At 38.2% G+C, this 20,836-nt stretch overlaps 1 protein-coding gene across 5 annotated transcripts in view; it reads right to left on the bottom strand.

Moving 5' to 3' along the window:
- Positions 1-20,836, bottom strand: part of LOC136871680 (dicarboxylate carrier UCP2) — a 118,068-nt gene that overhangs the window by 59,210 nt on the left and 38,022 nt on the right. Inside the window, exon 1 of one of the 5 annotated variants that reach the window (XM_067145180.2) lies at positions 4,726-4,912. The exons of the other annotated variants lie outside the window; for them this stretch is intronic. The gene's annotated coding sequence lies outside the window, so the exon portion shown is untranslated. Of the gene's footprint in view, positions 1-4,725; positions 4,913-20,836 lie in introns of those variants that run through there. 5 annotated transcript variants of the gene reach the window in all.

Below are 20,836 nucleotides of genomic sequence, written 5' to 3'. Positions count from 1 at the left end.
ATTTTTATTAGGAAAGGGGAAGCAAATCGTAAGAAAGGAAAACAGTTCAGGTTTCATCCGCATGTACAAAACGAACTGATGAGGGTCATTTCTTACAGTAGATTACCGAAATCGCCCTGAGATAACCTTCTTTGATTCAAGAGATGAACCCATTTTCTGCACCGCTGTTTACATCGCCTTTTTTCAGGTACCGTAGACCTACACAGCTCCCAGGAGCAAAGCAATAGATGTTTGAAGTAATATGAATTCCGCCACCACGCTGTTTGATTCCATTGAAGTATTGAAATATAAAACTGCGATATAGCCCAAAACCTGACTTCCGTTCTAAATAACATGGCAGTATTTTGATCGGCTGCTGTGTACTCTTTACGTTAATGTTACGTTCCTCCATTGTGAATACCACAAATTTTACGTTAATTTTACGGTTACGTTACGTCGTTAAGTTTACGATTACGTTTGCATTGTGAATGGGGCCTAACAATAACACTCAAGGATGGAGCGATCCAAGTTTTAAGTTTTGGGTGTGGCAGCGACACATCGATCGGGACTCGCACACAGCAACTGCTGCCGTTCCTTAGCGAGAGAGAGAGAGCATGGTGCTGGGCAAGAATACCCTGTACAGGACATACTACGATGATGGTATTATTATTATTATTATTATTATTATTATTATTATTATTAGTAGTAGTAGTAGTAGTAAAACAATTGGCTTTTGTAGGGCTCCTGGTTAGTTTTTGTACCATTGCAGCAGTAATGCCACCTAGCGGAGATGAGTTGCAGCAGAACAAGAGTCAAGAATTTCATATGTCAACGATGTTATTGATGGACTTGGCACAAACGTCTAAATTCCTGAATATCTCCATTATATTATTTGTCCTGTACGATAAACATGCACGATATACTTTGTATCATCATCATCATCATCATCATCACAAATCGATTTACCCATTTCTGAATGTCGTGACCCCACTCGCTCTCTTACCGGGCGAGTTGGCCGTGCGGTTAGGGGCGCTTATCTGTGAACTTGCATCCGGGAGATAGGGGGTTCGAATCCCGCTGTCGGCAGCCCTGAAGGTGGTTTTCCACGATTTACCATTTTCACACCCGGCAAATGCTTGGGCTGTACCTAAATTTATAATAATCGAGTCAAACTCAGAGATTTCCAGTTTGATTAACCCTTGGTTTGCGTTGTCTATGAAAATAATTGAGAATTTAAAAATTGAGATCGTCCTGGTTTTGAATTACTATACTTATAGAATGTGTCCTCCTCTGCGAACCATGTGACCTTGCCGCGGTGGGGAGGCTTGCGTGTCCCAATGATGCAGATAGCCGAGCCGCAGGTGCAACCATATCGGATGGGTATCTGTTGAGAGACCAGACTAACGAATGGTTCATCGAAAGGGGGGTAGCAGCCTTTCGGTTGTTGCAAGGGCGGCAGTCTAGATGATTGACTGATACGGCCTTGTAATAATACTCAACATGGCTTAGCTGTGTTGATACTGCTACACGGCTGAAAGCAACGGGAAACTACAGCCGTAACCACCTCCCGAGGACATGCAGCTCTCTCTGTATGACTGATGTACTGATAATGGCTTCCTCCTGGGTAAAATATTCCGGAGGTAAACTAGTCCCCCATTCGGATCTCCGGGTGGGGACTACACGAGAGGGGGCGATCATCAGGAAGATGGATACTGACATTCTGCGAGTCGGAGCGTGGAATGTTAGGAGTTTGAATCGTTGTGGTAGGTTAGAGAATCTGAAAAGGGAGATGGATAGGCTAAAGTTAGATGTAGTTGGTATAAGTGAAATACGTTGGCAGGAAGAACAAGATTTTTGGTCAGGCGACTACCGAATTATCAACACGAAATCAAACAGGGGTAATGCAGGAGTTGGTTTAATAATGAATAAGAAAATAGGGCAGCAGATAAGCTACTACGACCAGCATAGTGAAAGAATTATTGTCGCCAAGATAGACACCAAACCAATGCCCACCACAATAGTGCAGGTCTATATGCCTACTAGTTCAGCGGATGATGAAGAAATTGAAAGAATATATGAGGAGATAGAAGATTTAATACAATATGTCAAAGGTGACGAGAATCTAATTGTGATGGGAGACTGGAACGCAGTGGTAGGCCAAGGAAGAGAAGGTAGCACAGTAGGAGAATTTGGATTGGGACAAAGGAACGAAAGAGGAAGTCGGCTGGTTGAATTCTGCACTGACCATAATTTAGTCCTCGCCAATACTTGGTTCAAACACCACAAACGACGGCTGTATACGTGGACGAGACCTGGAGACACTGGAAGGTATCAAATAGACTTCATTATGATTAGGCAGAGATTCAGAAACCAGGTGTTGGATTGCAAAACTTTCCCAGGAGCAGACGTGGACTCTGACCACAACTTGTTGGTCATGAAATGCCATCTGAAGTTGAAGAAATTGAAGAAAGGAAAGAATGCAAAAAGATGGGATCTAGACAAGTTGAAAGAAAAGAGTGTCATGGATCGTTTCAAGGAACATGTTGCACAAGGACTAAATGAAAAGGCCGAAAGAAACACAGTAGAGGAAGAGTGGAGAGTCATGAAAAATGAAGTCAGTAGGGCTGCTGAAGAAATGTTAGGAAGGAAGAAAAGATCAACTAAGAATCAGTGGATAACTCAGGAGATACTAGACCTGATTGATGAACGACGAAAATACAAGAATGCTAGAAATGAAGAGGGCAGAAAAGAATACAGGCGATTAAAGAATGAAGTGGATAGAAAGTGCAAGGTAGCTAAGGAAGAATGGCTGAAGGAGAAGTGCAAGGATGTCGAAGGCTGTATGGTCCTGGGAAAGGTAGATGCTGCATACAGGAAAATCAAGGAAACCTTTGGAGAAAGGAAATCTAGGTGCATGAATATTAAGAGCTCAGATGGAAAGCCACTTCTAGGGAAAGAAGACAAAGCAGAAAGATGGCAGGAGCATATCCAACAGTTGTATCAAGGTAACGATGTAGATAATTTCGTTCTGGAACATGAAGAGGCTGTTGATGCTGATGAAATGGGAGACCCAATTTTGAGGTCAGAGTTTGACAGAGCTGTGAGTGACCTAAATAGGAACAAGGCACCTGGAATTGATGATATTCCCTCTGAATTACTGACTGCCTTAGGAGAAACCAGCATGGTAAGGTTATTTCATTTAGTGTGCAAGATGTATGAGACAGGAGAAGTCCCATCCGATTTTCGGCAGAATGTTGTATACCTATTCCCAAGAAAGCCGGTGCTGACAGGTGTGAAAACTACCGCACTATTAGTTTAGTATCTCATGCCTGCAAAATTTTAACACGTATTATTTACAGAAGAATGGAAAAACAAGTTGAAGCTGAGTTGGGGGAAGATCAATTTGGCTTCAGAAGAAATGTAGGAACACGTGAAGCAATCCTGACTTTACGTCTGATCTTAGAGGATCGAATCAAGAAGGACAAGCCCACGTACATGGCATTCGTAGATCTAGAAAAGGCATTCGATAATGTTGATTGGACCAGGCTATTTATGATTCTGAAGATGATAGGGATCAGATACCGAGAACGAAGAATTATCTACAACCTGTATAAAAATCAGTCTGCAGTGATAAGAATCGAGGGCTTTGAAAAAGAAGCAGCAATCCAGAAAGGAGTGAGGCAAGGCTGCAGTTTGTCCCCTCTCCTTTTCAATGTTTACATAGAACAGACAGTAAAGGAAATCAAAGAGAAATTTGGAAAGGGAATCACAGTCCAAGGAGAGGAAATCAAAACCTTGAGATTTGCCGATGATATTGTTATTTTATCTGAGACTGCAGAAGATCTCGAGAAGTTGCTGAATGGTATGGATGAAGTCTTAGGTAAGGAGTACAAGATGAAAATAAATAAGTCCAAAACAAAAGTAATGGAGTGCAGTCGAACGAAGGCAGGTGATATAGGAAATATTAGATTAGGAAACAAAGTCTTAAAGGAAGTAGATGAATATTGTTACTTGGGTAGTAAAATAACCAACGATGGCAGAAGTAAGGAGGACATAAAATGCAGACTAGCACAAGCAAGGAAGAGCTTTCTTAAGAAAAGAAATTTGCTCACTTCAAACATTGATATCGGAATTAGAAAGATGTTTTTGAAGACTTTTGTGTGGAGCGTGGCATTGTATGGAAGTGAAACATGGACGATAACTAGCTCAGAAAGAAAGAGAATAGAAGCTTTTGAAATGTGGTGTTATAGAAGAATGCTGAAGGTGAGATGGATAGATCGAATCACGAATGAAGAGATACTGAATCGAATTGGTGAGAGGAGATCGATTTGGCTAAATTTGACGAGAAGAAGAGATAGAATGATAGGACACATCTTAAGACACCCAGGACTTGTTCAGTTGGTTTTTGAAGGAAGTGTAGGTGGCAAGAACGGTAGGGGTAGACCAAGGTATGAATATGACAAACAGATTAGAGCAGATGTAGGATGCAATAGTTACGTAGAAATGAAAAGGTTAGAACATGATAGGGTGGCATGGAGAGCTGCATCACACCAGTCTATCGACTGATGACTCAAACACACATAGAATGTGTGTTTATGGACCACAGAAGTCCTAAAAATTACCGGAACGTGTTCCACACCGGCTGGAAATAAACTTGTATGCATATAGGCCTACGTATACGCCTATTCAAAACCACCGTTTTTATTAAAATATTTAGTTACTGTCAACATTATACAGAGCGATTACCTTAACCGAACACTTGACTGCGACGTTCCGTAATTTTGGGTTTCACTTTTTGATGTTGAAAAAATGAAGGTTGTAGACTTCAAACCAAGGCACTTCACTAGTTTTATACAGCCATTGTCGAATGGCGGTGGAGAGTTGTCCGTAAGAAGCACGTAGCATTGCTCACACACTACTGAGACGAACATCCTGAAGGTCTAACAAAGAGTGCGCTTAAGGTGACGGGTTATAGATTCTGGTAGGGGTGTTGTGAAAACATCTTACATAAAGCTGGCACAGCAGTCATTGGACTTCTCTAAACTGAGTGGGAACTGTCTGTCGCATTTTATTGCCTTACACAACAGCTGGAAGTTTACCCAACGTCTGGATGACGCAGTTTGCAGCTGAAAATGACAGCTGTAGCTCGGTCCAGGCTTGCACGCCTGAGACGTAATAACAACAACAGAATACTCTTCCACAGCTATGGTGGCTAGCTGAAAACAATGCCTTAAATATTTCTTAAAGTCCGCCATTCAGGAGAAAGAGACGCCGCGTTGTAGGCTACCTACTACTGTAACATTTTGATACTTCTCTTTACAGCAATGCGTATTTTTTAGAAATATTCAAGAATTTATGTTTACTCTTCCGTTATTAGGGAAATATTATTTTGCAATCTGAAAGAGTAAAGCCTCCGTGGCTCAGACGGCAGCGCGTCGGCCTCTCACCGCTGGATACCGTGGTTCAAATCCCGGTCACTCCATGTGAGATTTGTGCTGGACAAAGCGGAGGTGGAGGCGGGACAGGTTTTTCTCCGGGTACTCCAGTTTTTCCTGTCATCTTTCATTCCAGCAACACTCTCCATTCTCATTTCATAGCATCTATCAGTCATTAATAAATCACTTTGGGAGTGGCGACCCCATCGTACTAACAGCCTATATATGATTCATTCATTACATCCCTGACCCGGTCAATGACTGGAAAACAGGTTGTAGGTTTTCATTTCTGAAAGAGTAAAACTGAGAACAGTACACAGGACACTTTTATGATACCAATAATAATTTATTTAAAGAGCATGCCTGCCAAAGTAACATCCTACTGTAGACTTAGAGGCTGATTGCTTCCTAAAACAGCACCACCAAAGGCGAGTGACGAATTATTGTTTCATATTTTTGCTATATAGCAGAAGGGAACTCTAAAATGTACCTTGCCCAGGGTGCCAGGCCTTGACAGAACATCACTTAGTCAACACAAAATACTTCCTGCCACTAAGACGGCCGCCAAGTTCAACTTCAAAGACGGGACAATGCATCAGCGTCGCTTGTGGGTAAAGTGGACTGACATGCCACACTTTCTTTCTCACGTGTCTCCATGATCTTGGGGATCTTCCTAGCTGCGTGGCTCCGGTTCGATTCACGGCACAACAACGGTTTTCGGTTGATTTGGAAGAGTGGAAGGAGAACACTCAGCCTCAAGTAACATCATTGAAAGGAAATGATCCGGCCCCATGGCTAACTGCTTAGTATGCTGGCCTTTGATTGAAGGAGACCAGAGTTCGATTACCGGTCGGGTTTGAGATTTTAACCTTCATTACTTAATTTCTCTGGTTCGGACACTGGGTGTGTTCGTGTGCCGTCTTCAACATCAGATTTCATTCTAGGTAGGGCTCCCTTCTCTCAGACGTCCATGGGTGTCAACTGCAAAGACGATGTCTTTTTTTTTTTTTTTTTGCTAGTTGCTTTACGTCGCAGCGACACAGATAGGTCTTATGGCGACGATGGGACAGGAATGGGCAAGGAGTGGAAAGGAAGCGGCCGTGGCCTTAATTAAGGTACATCCCCAGCATTTGCCTGGTGTGAAAATGGGAAACCACGGAAAACCATTTTCAGGACTGCCGACAGTGGGATTTGAACCTACTATCTCCCGAATACTGGATACTGACCGCACTTAAGCGACTGCGGCTATCGAGCTCGGTAAGACGATCTCTTACGTCATTATTATTATTATTATTATTATTATTATTATTATTATTATTATTATTATTATTATTATTATTTACAATTTTACTTTACGTCGCACCGACACGGATAGGTCTTATGGCGACGATGAGATAGAAAAGGGCTAGGACTGGGAAAGAACCGACCGTAGTCTTAATTAATGTACAGCTGCGCGATCCTAACAGCACGGCCAACTCGCTCGGTCGATAATAATCGCATTGCCTTACGAAAGTCTCAATCTTTCAACATATAATATGAATTTAAAGCCTATAACATATTTCCTACTTTAAAAATATATAGGCCTATAGTAAGGGATTTTTTTTACAAGTTGCTTTACGTCACACTGACACAGATAGGTCTTATAACGACGATGGAACAGGAAAGGGCTAGGAGTGGGAAAGAAGCGGCCGTGGCCTTAAATAAGCATTTGCCTGGTGTGGAAATGGGGTACCACGGGAAATGATTTTCAGGGCTGCCGACAGTGGGGTTCAAACCCACTATCTCCTGAATACTGGATACTGGCCGCACTAGCGACTGCAGCTATCGAGCTCGGTATTTTAAGTTTTACAAGCTATTCTAAAGTAAAAAAAAAGTTTGATATAAGTTATCGCTCATTGGCTGCAATAGTGGCACAACTCAAGAAATACGAAATCGGAGTTATTGCAGACTCTAGAATTGCCCGTAAATTTGTTTCATTATTACAAGCTGCAAGATACCAAGAGAGTCCAACGTAATCTATTTCTTTTAAACATTGCGGTAATAGTGACATCTCAAAATATCTAGGTCAAGGCTTCGGCAAAAGGAACGAAGGAGCAATTCTTAAGTAACATTTTTATTAACTGAATTCCTTTCGAACCATTTAGTACCGCTTGATCTTTATTCCATAGATTAATCGTATAATTTCTGCATTTCACCACTAAGGGAAACTTTAAACTCATTTATCTCAAAACTTGAATTTTTGAGTCGTGCCACTGTTGTAGCCCATGAGCGATATAAATATATCATCAATATCTTGTAACAATGTTGCGCAAAACCAGCCAGGTACTTCCTTTTAATTTTCGACACCCCAACGTGACGTATTTATCCAACTGTACCAACCAACTACATACAGTACCTAACAAAAGTTACCACCAGCGAAAATCAGTTAATGAACTCTTGGTCCTACATTTATGGTACGAATTGGTCTGCAAATACTTTTTGGCTTATTCATGTCGATATACAACTTAAGAAAAAGAACCCTTGTTATATCATAAGTTGTATATCGATACGAATAAATCACAAAATATTTTGCAGACCAATTTGTACCATAAATGTATGACCAAGAGTTCATAACTGATTTTCGCTGGTGACCTTAAACTTTTGTTAGGTACTGTACATACATACATACATACATACATACATACATACATACATACATACATACATACATACATACATACTGTCCCATTCAAAAGTGGAAATAATTTATTAAGGGAGAATGATTTATTTCATCAGTGAGTTGAAACATTATTTCGATCGCCAGGAGGGTGAGATTTTACACTCCCGTGCTAGCGTGAATAAGCCGCCTGCGAATCGGTTTCCCCAACCTACCAAGAGAACGAGGAAGCAGGGTGAAATTCCTGTTAGGTGTCCTTCAGACACATGTGTGTGGGTGCCACGTGATCGGGCGGGCAGCGTGATTATAATTGATCAATAATTGCAAGGTCGTGTGACGTGAAACTAGGGCAAGCAATAAAAATGACAACCTTCACAGGAATGCAACAGATCCACCAATCAGATATAATCAAGAGGCACACCTCCGTCTTAAGACAGTGAATTTATGGTAATTCCAAAGGAAATTTTATAGAGGGTTTTTACTTCTAAACACTTGATTTGAGCGTTACTCTGAATGCAGCTACGGTCGAGACTGGACGTCGTTTGCTTTACTGGGAGACTTTGCATTAGAGAAGGCACTGAGGACTGAATAAACTGCAATTCAGGCATTTGAAAAACTTCTCTACGATTTATTTATGACTGTCATAAGATAAGTGTCCATCTCCAAATTATTAAACATCGCGTGTGTATCCTGGACTATTGCTAAGACTTTTCTTAGTTTCAGATTTTCTACGAGAACTCAGAAGAAGGAAGGTCGTTGGTTCGAGCTCGCTTCAAGATGGCTATCCCTTTCCGAGATGAATCCTACTGTTTCCTGTGCACCTTCATCTCCTCCATGAGTCACTAATTTTATGTAAGGCGTCGGACATGGGCAAGACTTTGTTCGATGGAAGGTGATGTGACCACGTACTAGGTCATCAGCCAGAATCCAGTTAACACCAGCCACATGAGTATTCTTTAAGAATTCATCTTTCTATCTTTCTGTAAAATGTCTGTAAAACGTAGCCTTACCTTATTCATTTAGATTTTCTATTAGTTTAGCAGTAGTTTGACTTTTCATTCTTCCTTCCTCGGTGGGAGGTAGTTTGTGCTCTGGAATGAATGTGTATTCGGTTCTATTAGTTAGAGATAAGAGTGAATGTCATCGAGAGAGACCTCAACTGTCCTAAAAATTTAAGACGGCAGGAGAAATAAAAGTAAATGACCTCCGCGTTAATCTTGAATGATTTTGAAATAGTTTGAAAATTAATTGAGACAGAGTAGGACAGTGTTCTAGTGTTTTTCAAAGTGTCAAATTTCATTCTACGATTATACGACATTTCTGTGGACTTTAGTTCGTTTAGAGTCATCTGAATAATTTCGTACGATAGCTTTGCAAGTGTGATTTGGCACGGTCAATAAATATAATAATAATAATAATAATAATGAGTAAAAATAATTAAACCTAATTACGGGCTAAAATTTGAATAAGGTCATGGGTTTAATGTTGGTTTGTTCTTGGAAAGAATTATCGTGTACTCACTTTATGTAAAGTAGGCCTGGAACATGGCATCCTCCGGACGGAGTAATGATGAATTATACGTATATTTTACTGTGCTATTAATTTGATTATGACTTGCAGATGGACATTATATTTTGTGTGATAATTTATGCATCCATTAGAGTCATTTTTGGAAGAAATGTGTCACTGGACATGATTTCTTCGAGCTTGAGTGCAGATTAATCGAGAGCCACGATATAGTAGGAGAATAAGAATAAATGCCGCAACTCATGTACCGTAAGCGCGTATTCTAATATTTTGACCTGTGCTGTAGGTATTTTACTTGCTTATTTTGAGTGATTTCTATTTAAAGGATTCCCTTGAACATCGTTGTATAATTAATTTCTGCATAAAAGTGATAACCTCAACTCTATCACGTCCTAGATCGATACCTGGAATATACATGATATTGTCATCTAGAGAATGATTTCCCTAATTTGGAATAAATCCAAAATTTAATAATAATGGGTTAGTGTTCGTGTAAATAATATTGTAATATTGTAGTGTATCTATGTGTGAATGTGTGATGTGTGATTTGATTATATTCTGTGTTTTGTGAATTTTCTTGAATGGTTTTATGATGATGTTCTCCACTGCGCGCGTCAAATTTTGACCGATTTACGTTATTTTCGCGTGTCCGTGATTTGATGAATTATGAATCTTTAGAAGATTTTATTATAATTTAAGGTAGATTAGGATCTAATTCACTAAAATAAATTGAATAAGAGAAGGCAACGTCCGTGGATTGATGTCACGAGGCTGAATTTTTAGTTATTGTACAGTCACTTATTGCATAACAACGAGTAACGTTTAGGTTGATATGAGATCAAATAAGAATTATGAGAAGTTCAGTCACTTAATAATTATAAAAATGAATGGATTGATGAAGGGAAAGTCTAAGGAAGACTTATTAACACAATTTCTTGAATTAAACATTTTTCAATAATTTTAATAAGGGAAAGAAAATGATCATTTTCTTGCAGAATTAAGTGAGATCCAGAAGGAATATTTTAATTTAAACAATTTCATTATCATTATTGGAGAGAGTGATACCAGATATTATTTTGATTTTCAATCCCGTTTATAGTAAATTAATGATCCCTATTATTATTATTATTATTATTATTATTATTACAGACAAGAACATTCGTTGAGCTTTAATTTGATCAAGATTCCTTATAGACGATAGCAGGAGGAGAAGAGATTTCAAGAATTAGTCCCAGATTTTGTAAATTTAATTGTTTATTGGAAGAGTGATAGTTTTTAATAAATGTATAAACCTATTTTAGCTTCTTTTCATTTGTCGCTAGTCCTTCATCAGTCGGTGCGACGTAAAGCCCCTAGCAAAAAAAAAAAAGTCCTTCATCTATTCCTGCCTTTAAAATTTTCTGCACAGCCGATAAGCGAATGGTCTACCTCTGAGACTCTCGCTCACCGGCGAGCTGAGCCCGGCATGATGGGGGCAATACATACATACATACATACATACATACATACATACATACATACATACATACATACATACATACATACATACATACATACATACATACATACATACATACATACATACATACATACATACATACATACATACATACATACATACATACATACATACATACATACATACATACATACATACATACATACATACATACATACATACATACATACATACATACATACATACATACATACATACATACATACATACATACATACATACATACATACATACATACATACATACATACATACATACATACATACATACATACATACATACATACATACATACATACATACATACATACATACATACATACATACATACATACATACATACATACATACATACATACATACATACATACATACATACATACATACATACTACTAGCGGACTTTGAGGCCTATATATGATATGGAAACGTGTCTTTTGTCAAACAAAATGTTCATTTTCATAATGTACAGACAAACATAAGTTTTGTTTATAGAGATTAGGGATTTATAAGAATCTTAGCTATTAAAGTGAAGGAAGTGAACACAGCCGTCCTAAGGACAACATTCAAAATTCTGCATATTAGGGCAAAAGCCATGGAGTGGGCGACATTTGTGCTAGATGACTTGGAAAGGACTCGTCAATACCCCTTTCATCTTATGTGCTCATACCATAAAGTCATTTGCGAGAATAAATTTATATTTCTCTCAAGCTGAGATATTCTTGAAATCTTTCCTTTTAAATACACGTAATATTGGGGAAAAATCATGCTCGCTATATTCTATACATTTCCCTGTAATTTTCAGCATATCGCGAAGTACAGCAAGTAAATTTCGCTTTAAATTGATCTTACCGCTGTAATTCGCAAAAATAATATCCCTGTTTTCTTAACCGGTATAATGTAATTAGTTAATATATCTAAAATTGGTTCGCCGGCTGAGTGGCTCAGACGGTTGAGACGCTAGCCTTCTGACCCCAACTTGGCAGGTTCAATCCTGTGGTATTTGAAGGTGTTCAAATACGTCAGCCTCCTGGCGGTGAATTACTGGCACGTAAAAGAACGATGATATAGATGCTGATTCCCATAGGGAATCTGAAATATTCGTCCTGAATGACTAAATTTATGATACCAATATAAATGGTCCGTTATTGGACATTATACATTTTCCAGCTAGCTCATTCCTGGTTGCCAGCGTTTCGCTCTCGTGTGCTAGGTTGGGCTCATCAGTTGGTACCTAGCACACGTAGGTAGATGGGTAGTGAGTTAGCTGGAAAATTTATAATGTCCAATAACGGGACATTTATATTGGTATTACGCAAAAGAACCCCTACAGGACTAAATTCCGGTACTTCGGCGTCTCCGCAAATCGTAAAAGTAGTTAGTGGGACGTAAAAAATTATTATTATTATTAAAATCCGACTCATTGGCTGAATGGTCAGCGTTGAGCCCTTCGGATCAGAGGGTTCCGGGTTCGATTCCCGGCTGAGTCGGGGATTTTAATATAGTCTGATTCATTCTTCTGGCTCGGGAACTGGGTATTTGTGTTTATACCAACACTCTCACTTTCATACATACACAACACATGACATTACCAACCACCAAAAAAAAAACACGCAAGAATTATAATATCTCTCCAAATAGAGTTGGCATCAGGAAGGGCATCCGACCGTAAAACAGGGACAAATTCACATGTGCGACATAGTGCGCACCCACCAACGACTATGTGGGTAAAAGTGCTAGAAGAAGAAGAAGAAGAAGAAGAAGTTAAGATATCTCTTTTTTTTTGCTAGTGGCTTTACGCCGCACCGACACAGATAGGTCTTATGGCGACGATGGGATAGGAAAGGCCTAGGAGTTGGAACGGAGCGGCCGTGGCCTTAATTAAGGTACAACCCCAGCATTTGCCTGGTGTGAAAATGGGAATCCACGGAAAACCATCTTCGGGGCTGCCGACAGTGGGATTCGAACCCTCTATCTCCTGGATGCAAACTCACAGCCACGCGCCCCTACCCGCACGGCCAACTCGCCCGATAAGATATCTCAAAATCGGTTCCAAATATTTATCGTTAATGGGGAAGAATCATGCCTCTAGCCATGAAAGATCGGGCAGGAAAGATGAGGACCCGGGCATAAGTAAAAGTAGTATTGAATCCATCTCTTGACCAGCTTGATTCAGTAGCTCAAACTCCAATAGGATTCCCAGCTGATAGAAGTTCTTTGAAGTGGTATTATCGATATTCAGCTCATTTGTCTACCACATTATCACATTTCAGTTTTTCATCTTGGAGGATCGATTGCGAGTGATATTTAAAGACCCCGGAAATCGGCTCGTAGCCGAGGAAGCTATTGATCGAGTTTATTGTCTCCAAAGGTCTATGACCGAGGAACAAAGGGCACTGTTAGACCTCCAGTATTGGAAACATCAAGTGACAAGCTGTTGTTAAGACAGTGAGTGCTCACTCAGGCTTCTAGTACAAATAAGTACACAAAACAGGTAGTCTACTACCATAATGAAATGGCGTATGGGTTTTAGTGCCGGGAGTGTCCGAGGACAAGTTCGGCTTGACAGGAGCAGGTCTTTTGAATTGACCCCGTAGGCGACCTGCACGTCGTGTTGAGGATGAAATGATGATGAAGACAACACATACACCCAGTGCCAGTGGAATTAACCAATTATGGTTAACATTCCCGATCTTGCCGGGAATCGAACCCGGGGCCCCTGCGACCAAAGGCCAGCACGCTAACCATTTAGCCATGGAGCCGGACAATAAATAAATAAATAAATAAATAAATAAATAAATAAATAAATAAATAAATAAATAAATAAATAAATAAATAAATAAATAAATAAATAAATAAATAAATGGAGAAGAAAGAGGAACAGAACTTCAAATACGCAAGCAGAATTGAATTGACATGAGATACTACTACGAAAATGTTCTCATCCCGTACCCTGATGGGGTTCGGCGGGTCTGCTAGAGGATGACGCCCTCCCTGAGGCCAGGAGATATGTTGCGGTGATTTGAGGTGCGGAGCGGGCGAGAGGTGAGCGGCCGTGGCCTATGAAAGGGATTGTCCTGGTATTCGCCTTAATGAGGAGAATCGAAAGCCGAGGAAAACCGTTTTCAGGACAGCCCAAGTGAGGGGGGAGGGAGACATCTCACCGTCTCCCGAATGCAGAGCTGTAAAGACACGGTAGTCCCATTGTTGTTTTACCAGCTGCTAAATTTGGGAATTTTAACCATGATTGGTTAATTTCGCTGGCACAGGGGCTGGGTGTATGTGTCGTCTTCATCATCATTTCATCCTCATCACGGCGCGCAGGTCGCCTATGGGAGTCAAATCAAAAGACCTGCACCTGGCGAGCCGAAGTCCTCGGACACATCTCGGCACTAGAAAACATACGTCATTTCATTTCATTTGTTTTACGTCCAATTAACTACTTTCACCGTTTTTGCAGAAGCCGGGGTGCCAGGATTTAGTCCCTCTGGAGTTATTTTGCGAGGCTGATTCATTTGAGTACCTTCAAATACCACCAGACAGCCAGGATCGAACCTGCCAAGTTGGGGGTCAAAAACACGACTATCCATGACCGCGATTGAACTCAGGATCTTAGGATCGTGATTATGATACTCTGTGTCTGATCCATGTAGACAGCCTTCTGGCTATAGAGAACATCTGATGGGTCATTAGTGTTGATAAGTTCGCGTGCATAAACACTACGTGACCTGAAAGCCGAGAAATTTGCCTTACGGTAACCTGAAGCTAGGTTATCAAAGAGCTGACACCGTGACCCTGTATGTTACTCCTGAAATGGTATGTAGAAGGTCAACTGTAGCGTGCATGTGTGCGTGAGGCTTCTCGTCTCTCAAGGTGACGTGAAGAAAAGAAAATATAGGCACAGGTGTATCAGCGGATGAAGCCAGCAAAGCAACATGCAACGGGTGCCGACAGATCCATAGAAATTAATTCAGTTTAAGATGAAATACAAACCGGATTGGACCGAGCTCGATAGCTGCAGTCGCTTAAGTGCGGCCAGTATCCAGTATTCGGGAGATAGTAGGTTCGAATCCTACTGTCGGCAGCCCTGAAAATGGTTTTCCGTGGTTTCCCATTTTCACACCAGGCAAATGCTGGGGCTGTACCTTAATTAAGGCCACGGCCGCTTCCTTCCCATTCCTAGCCCTTTCCTCTCCCATCGTCGCCATAAGACCTATCTGTGTCGGTGCGACGTAAAGAAAAAAAAAAAAAACCGGATTGGCAAGTGAATTTTATGTGCTAGCCTGTGTTCAGATGACTTACACTCTAACGGCCTGAAATACTGTGAAAAGGTGAATATCGAGTGTCAGAGAATAATAGGTTTTTTTCTTTTTTTGTAGTTATTTAACGTCCTATGAACACATTGAAGGTTTCCTGGGACTTAGGTATGAGAAGGTGCTAGGAATGGGAAGGTACTTCCGTGGCCTTACTTAACTTACATCACCTAGTGGTGATGGTGGTGATTATTGTTTTAAGAGGAAGTACAACGAGGCAACCATCCTCTATATAACACTAATCAGAGAGAGAGAGAGAGAGAAAAATGGAAAGGGCCCGACACTTCGAAAAATGAAGGTGTCGGTCAAAGAAAGACAAGGGCCGCGAAGGTGTCAAAGTGAACGATTCCCTAGGACTCGGAAATCTAATACCGCCAGGGTCCAGGAAAGAACAAAAGTTGACCAAGGAAGGTCAGACACGATAGGTGAAAGTGAGGAGCCTGGCGCAAGTAAGTGGAAGCAATGCCAGGACTCAGATAAGGACCCCGAGGTCGCCAACCCACGCTCCCAAGTTGAGAGCCCCTGGGGCCCCTTTTAGTCGCCACTTACGACAGGCATGGGATACCGTGTGTGTTACATCCCCTGCATTTGCCTGGTGTGAAAATGGGGAACTACATACTTCAGGGCTGTCGACGGTGGGATTCCAACCCACCATCTACCAAACGCAAGCTTACAGCAACGCGACCTTTACCGCATGGCCAGCTCACTCGATATAATAATAATAATAATAATAATAATAATAATAATAATAATAATAATAATAATAATAATAATAATAATAAATAAATAAATAATAATAATAATAATAATAATAATAATAATAATAATAATAATAATAATAATAATAATAATAATAATAATAATGCTTCATTTAGATAAACTAGAAATACTAGAAAGGCGAATCATGAGGAAAATATTAGGCCCACAAAACAAAGCAGAAGTTTGGAAATTACGAAGTAATGCTGAAACATATAAAAAAATAGAAAATATATCAGATGTAATGAGGAAAAGGAGACTTATGTTTTTTGGACATTTATATCGAATGCAAGATAGTAGATTAACCAGTAAGATTTTCAGATATTTGTGGGATAAGAAATCAACGACAAGCCGGGTCAATGAAGTAAGAAAGGATTTAGAAAAAAACAATATAACAACAGAAGAAATAAATAATAGAGAAGGCTTTCGGGAAAAAATATTGAAAATAGAAGGATTCCAAGGTAGGAAAGTAAAAAAGACTGGTTCAAAGTGGTCTGAAGACAGAAAGAAGAAACATAGTGAACAGATGAAAGCGTACTGGAAGAAAAGGAAAGAACAAAGAAGAAGGAATTGAAATTGGCACGTGGTCCTCTGGTGGCCCATTCGAAAGAAGAAGAATAATAATGCTTCGGCTAGCATGTGGAGTCATTTTGATGTGGTGCCGTTTAGGCTGTCTGTGTGACAAGTTTGGGGTTCGATTTTACTCTACCAGATGGCAAAGGAGCGTTCGATTCCTTGGCTGAATGGTCAGCAGTGAGGCCTTCGGTTCATAGGGCCCGAGTTCGATTCCGGGCCGGGTGGGGGATTTTAATCGCGTTTGATTAATTCTTCTGGCTCGGGGACAGGGTATTTGTCCCAACAATCTTCTTCAAATTCATACAACACACCACACTACCAACCACCACAGAAACACGCAATAGTGGTTACATTCCACATAAGGTTTTGCGTCAGGAAGGGCATGCGGCCGAAAAACAGTGTCAAATCTACATGTGTGACACAGTTCGCACCCGCGACCCCACAGATGTGGGAAGAACGGTAGCATGGGAATACGAGGAAGAAGAACATGGCGGAAGAGCCTTAGCAATACTCGGCGACCTTATAGGGTAACCACCAAATGAGCCTCCGTGGCTAAGGCGGCAGCGTGCCGGCCTCTCACCGCTGGGTTCCGTGGTTCAAATCCCGGTGGCTCAATGTGAGATTTGTGCTGGACAAAGCGGAGGCGGGACAGGTTTTTCATTCGAGTCATATTTCATTCCAGCAACACTCCAGTATCATTTCATTTCACCTGTCATTCATTGATAATTTCCCCAGAGGAGTGCGACAGGCTTCGGCAGCCGGCACAGTTCCTATCCTCGCCCCTAGATAGGGGGCTTCATTCATTCCATTCCTGACCCGGTTGAATGACTGGAAACAGGCTGTGGATTTTCATTTCAACCACCAAATATGTTACTGAGATGATGACATTGTACGACACTGAGCGGCAAATGGACATTTCTTCCATCATTCAGCGAGCAGCTGTTGGGAACGTCTCCAATCTGTTGCTGTGTGCTCTCTAGCCCGTATTAGGGCTCTGTAGAAAGAGTTGCATAAATAGCAGGGGCCTGCTGAAAGGCTAGTCTTTCGATATACATGCACATTCCTTTACAGCTGTACCCCTATATCATTTTACAGAGTGGTAGCGGGGTTTACAGGACACTTGCTATCCGTTAAGGAAGACTCTGATCTAACTATCCACGAAAGAAGATGGTAGTCTAAATTTCTGCACACAACTCTGATTCCTAATGAAGACAGCCTGAATAACAAAATGCATCATTCAAGTTGGAGTTTGGAATCAAGGTGCAGTTGTTACCATAAGGCTCGTATTCGCCAATGTCACTTACTTTTGCTGTTATCTTAGATTTCCAAAACTCGGATATGTTATTATCTCTGATATCACTCACTTCTGTATTGACCACAGAATTTACCAAAACTGAGTTTTCGTTTCACTCTGAATTTGAACTGTTCATACTGACGCACAGAAAACAAATGACTACGTGTTTTTAGCTTATGTCCGCTATTGACCAGAAACAAAGAAAGAAGCATAATATGACGTTCCAACAGAAGGGATTGTTAATGAATTTGGTGGCAAAAACCTTTAACAACATAGAGAATAAGGAAAATTACAGCTTACACATTGTAGGTTTATTACACTCAAAAAAGTAAGGCAGTATTCATTACTTCTTCATTAAAAAATCATACCATACAAGATATAATCAAGAATTAGTCCTGCCTATGTATAAAAGCCCAATGACCATAAATTCCCCTTCCATCTCCTTCATTTCTCACGTCCTTTACTCAGCTCCCTCTTCCCGCTCGCATCTCTTGGCCAGAGAGAGGGCCTACCCCTCTAGGAGGCCCGCCCCACCCCTTCATGGTGGGGAATGAAAGCATTTGATGATGATGATGATGATGATTCCTATGTGTTGGGAATTCCAGGTTATGTTCGATCATGGATATGACTGACACTGTGGAAGATTTAGATAACTTAAAATGTGTCTGATAATCAGTGTCGTCGTAGTCCTCGAAGATGGTGCATGTTTTTACCCACCTAGGACATAATCTTGGCCATACTCCTCGTCGCTATGATTTTCTCTTTCATTTAGACATTCAGGTCGTTTATACAAGCTACAATCTTGGAAGGCTATTAATCCTAAATTTCCTATTTTACCGGCCAGCCAATCTCCGGTAAAATTTTAAAACCGATCCCCATTAACCGAGACATTTTTGTTGATGACTTCAAATTTAACTGTTATCCGGGTTTACGTAGTTTTAAATGCTTTTACTTGCATGGGTGAATACGGACCTAAGCGTGCTTAAATGTGATACTAGTAGAAACATGAAAGTCTAGGTGTAGGCTCGTTACACACATAACACCAAATGGACGGCATACTTTGTCCCTAATTTTATTTAACATCCACGCTGTATAGACCGAATGTGGAAGTTTTTGGACATAGTATATCGTCGTTATAGACCCATAATGTTCTTCTGTTTTACGGCCGGATGCTTTTCCCGACAAAGTCCTATGTGGAGTTAGTATTCACTGCTGTGGAGGTCTGAGGTGTGTTATAGTGTGATGTGTTATATGTAAACGAGGATGTGTATTAAAACTAACAGAGGAATTTACCAAATCCGGCTAAAATCCTCGACCCGGCCGGGAATCAAACCTGGTGCTCTCTGAACTGAAGACCACGAGGCTGACCATTTAGCCAAGGAACTGGAGTATTTTATATCAATGATACTCGGAACAATTTACCCCTCTCGATGATGTTTCTACAGCCTGATAACGTTAATATACAATCGCCATCTTCGTTGAATAGTAACAGTATACTACATGCATTCTGAATACATCACTACAAAGGCTGCAAAATTATTTATTTTATTTTATTTTATTTTATTGTATTTTATTTTATTTTATTTTAATTTATTTAATTTATTTAATTTTTTATATTTTTTATATTTTTTATTTTTTTATTTTTTATTTTATTTTTTATTTATTTTATTTATTTTTTATTTTTTAATTTTATTTTTTATTTTATTTTCTTATTTTATTTCTTTATTTTTTATTTTAATTCTTTATTTATTTTTTATTTTCTTTATTTTTTATTCTATTTTATTTTATTTTTTATTTTATTTTATTTTTTTATTTTTTTATTTTTTATTTTTTTATTTATTTTTTATTTTATTTATTTTTTATTTTATTTTTTATTTTTTTACTTTTATTTTTTATTTTATTTTTTATTTTATTTTTTTATTTTATTTATTTTTTTATTTTATTTATTTCTTTATTTCATTTTTTAATTTTTTATTTTTTATTTTTTTATTTTTTATTTTATTATTTTTTTATTTTATTTTTTTATTTTATATTTTAATTTTTTATATTTTTATTTTTTATAGTTTTATTTTTTATTTTTTTATTTTATTTTTTTATGTTATTTATTTTTTTAATTTTATTTATTTTTTATTTTATTTTATTTATTTTTTATTTTATTTAATTTTATTTTTTTATTTTATTTTTTTATTTTTTTATTTTTTATTTCATTCATTTTTTTATTTTTTTATTTTATTTATTTTTTATTTAATTTTATTTTTTTATTTTATTTATTTTTTATTTTATTTATTTTTTTTATTTTTTTTATTTTATTTTTTATTTTTTATTTTATGTTTTTATTTTTTATTTATTTTTTATTTTATTTATTTTTTATTTTATTTATTTTTTAATTTTTTATTTTATTTTTTTAATTTTTTATTTTTTATTTTATTTTTTTATTTTTTATTTTTTTTATTTTATTTTATTTATTTTTTATTTTATTTTTTATTTTATTTTTTTATTTTATTTTTTATTTTTTATTCTATTAATTTTTTATTTTTTATTTTATTTTATTTTTTATTTCTTATTTTATTTTTTATTTTTTTATTTTTTTATTTTTTTTTATTTTATGTTTTTATTTTTATTTTTTTATTTTCTTTATTTTTTGATTTTATTTTATTTATTTTTATATTTTATTTATTTTTTTATTTTATTTAATTTTATTTTTTTTATTTTATTTTCATTTTATTTTTTATTTTTTATTTTTATTTTATTTATTTTATTTTATTTTATTTTATTTTTTTATT

Source organism: Anabrus simplex, chromosome 4, assembly GCF_040414725.1.
Source record: "Anabrus simplex isolate iqAnaSimp1 chromosome 4, ASM4041472v1, whole genome shotgun sequence".
NCBI lineage: Eukaryota > Metazoa > Arthropoda > Insecta > Orthoptera > Tettigoniidae > Anabrus > Anabrus simplex.
The sequence above is the reverse complement of the archived record's forward strand: the minus strand, read 5'-3'. Positions and strand labels throughout refer to the sequence as shown.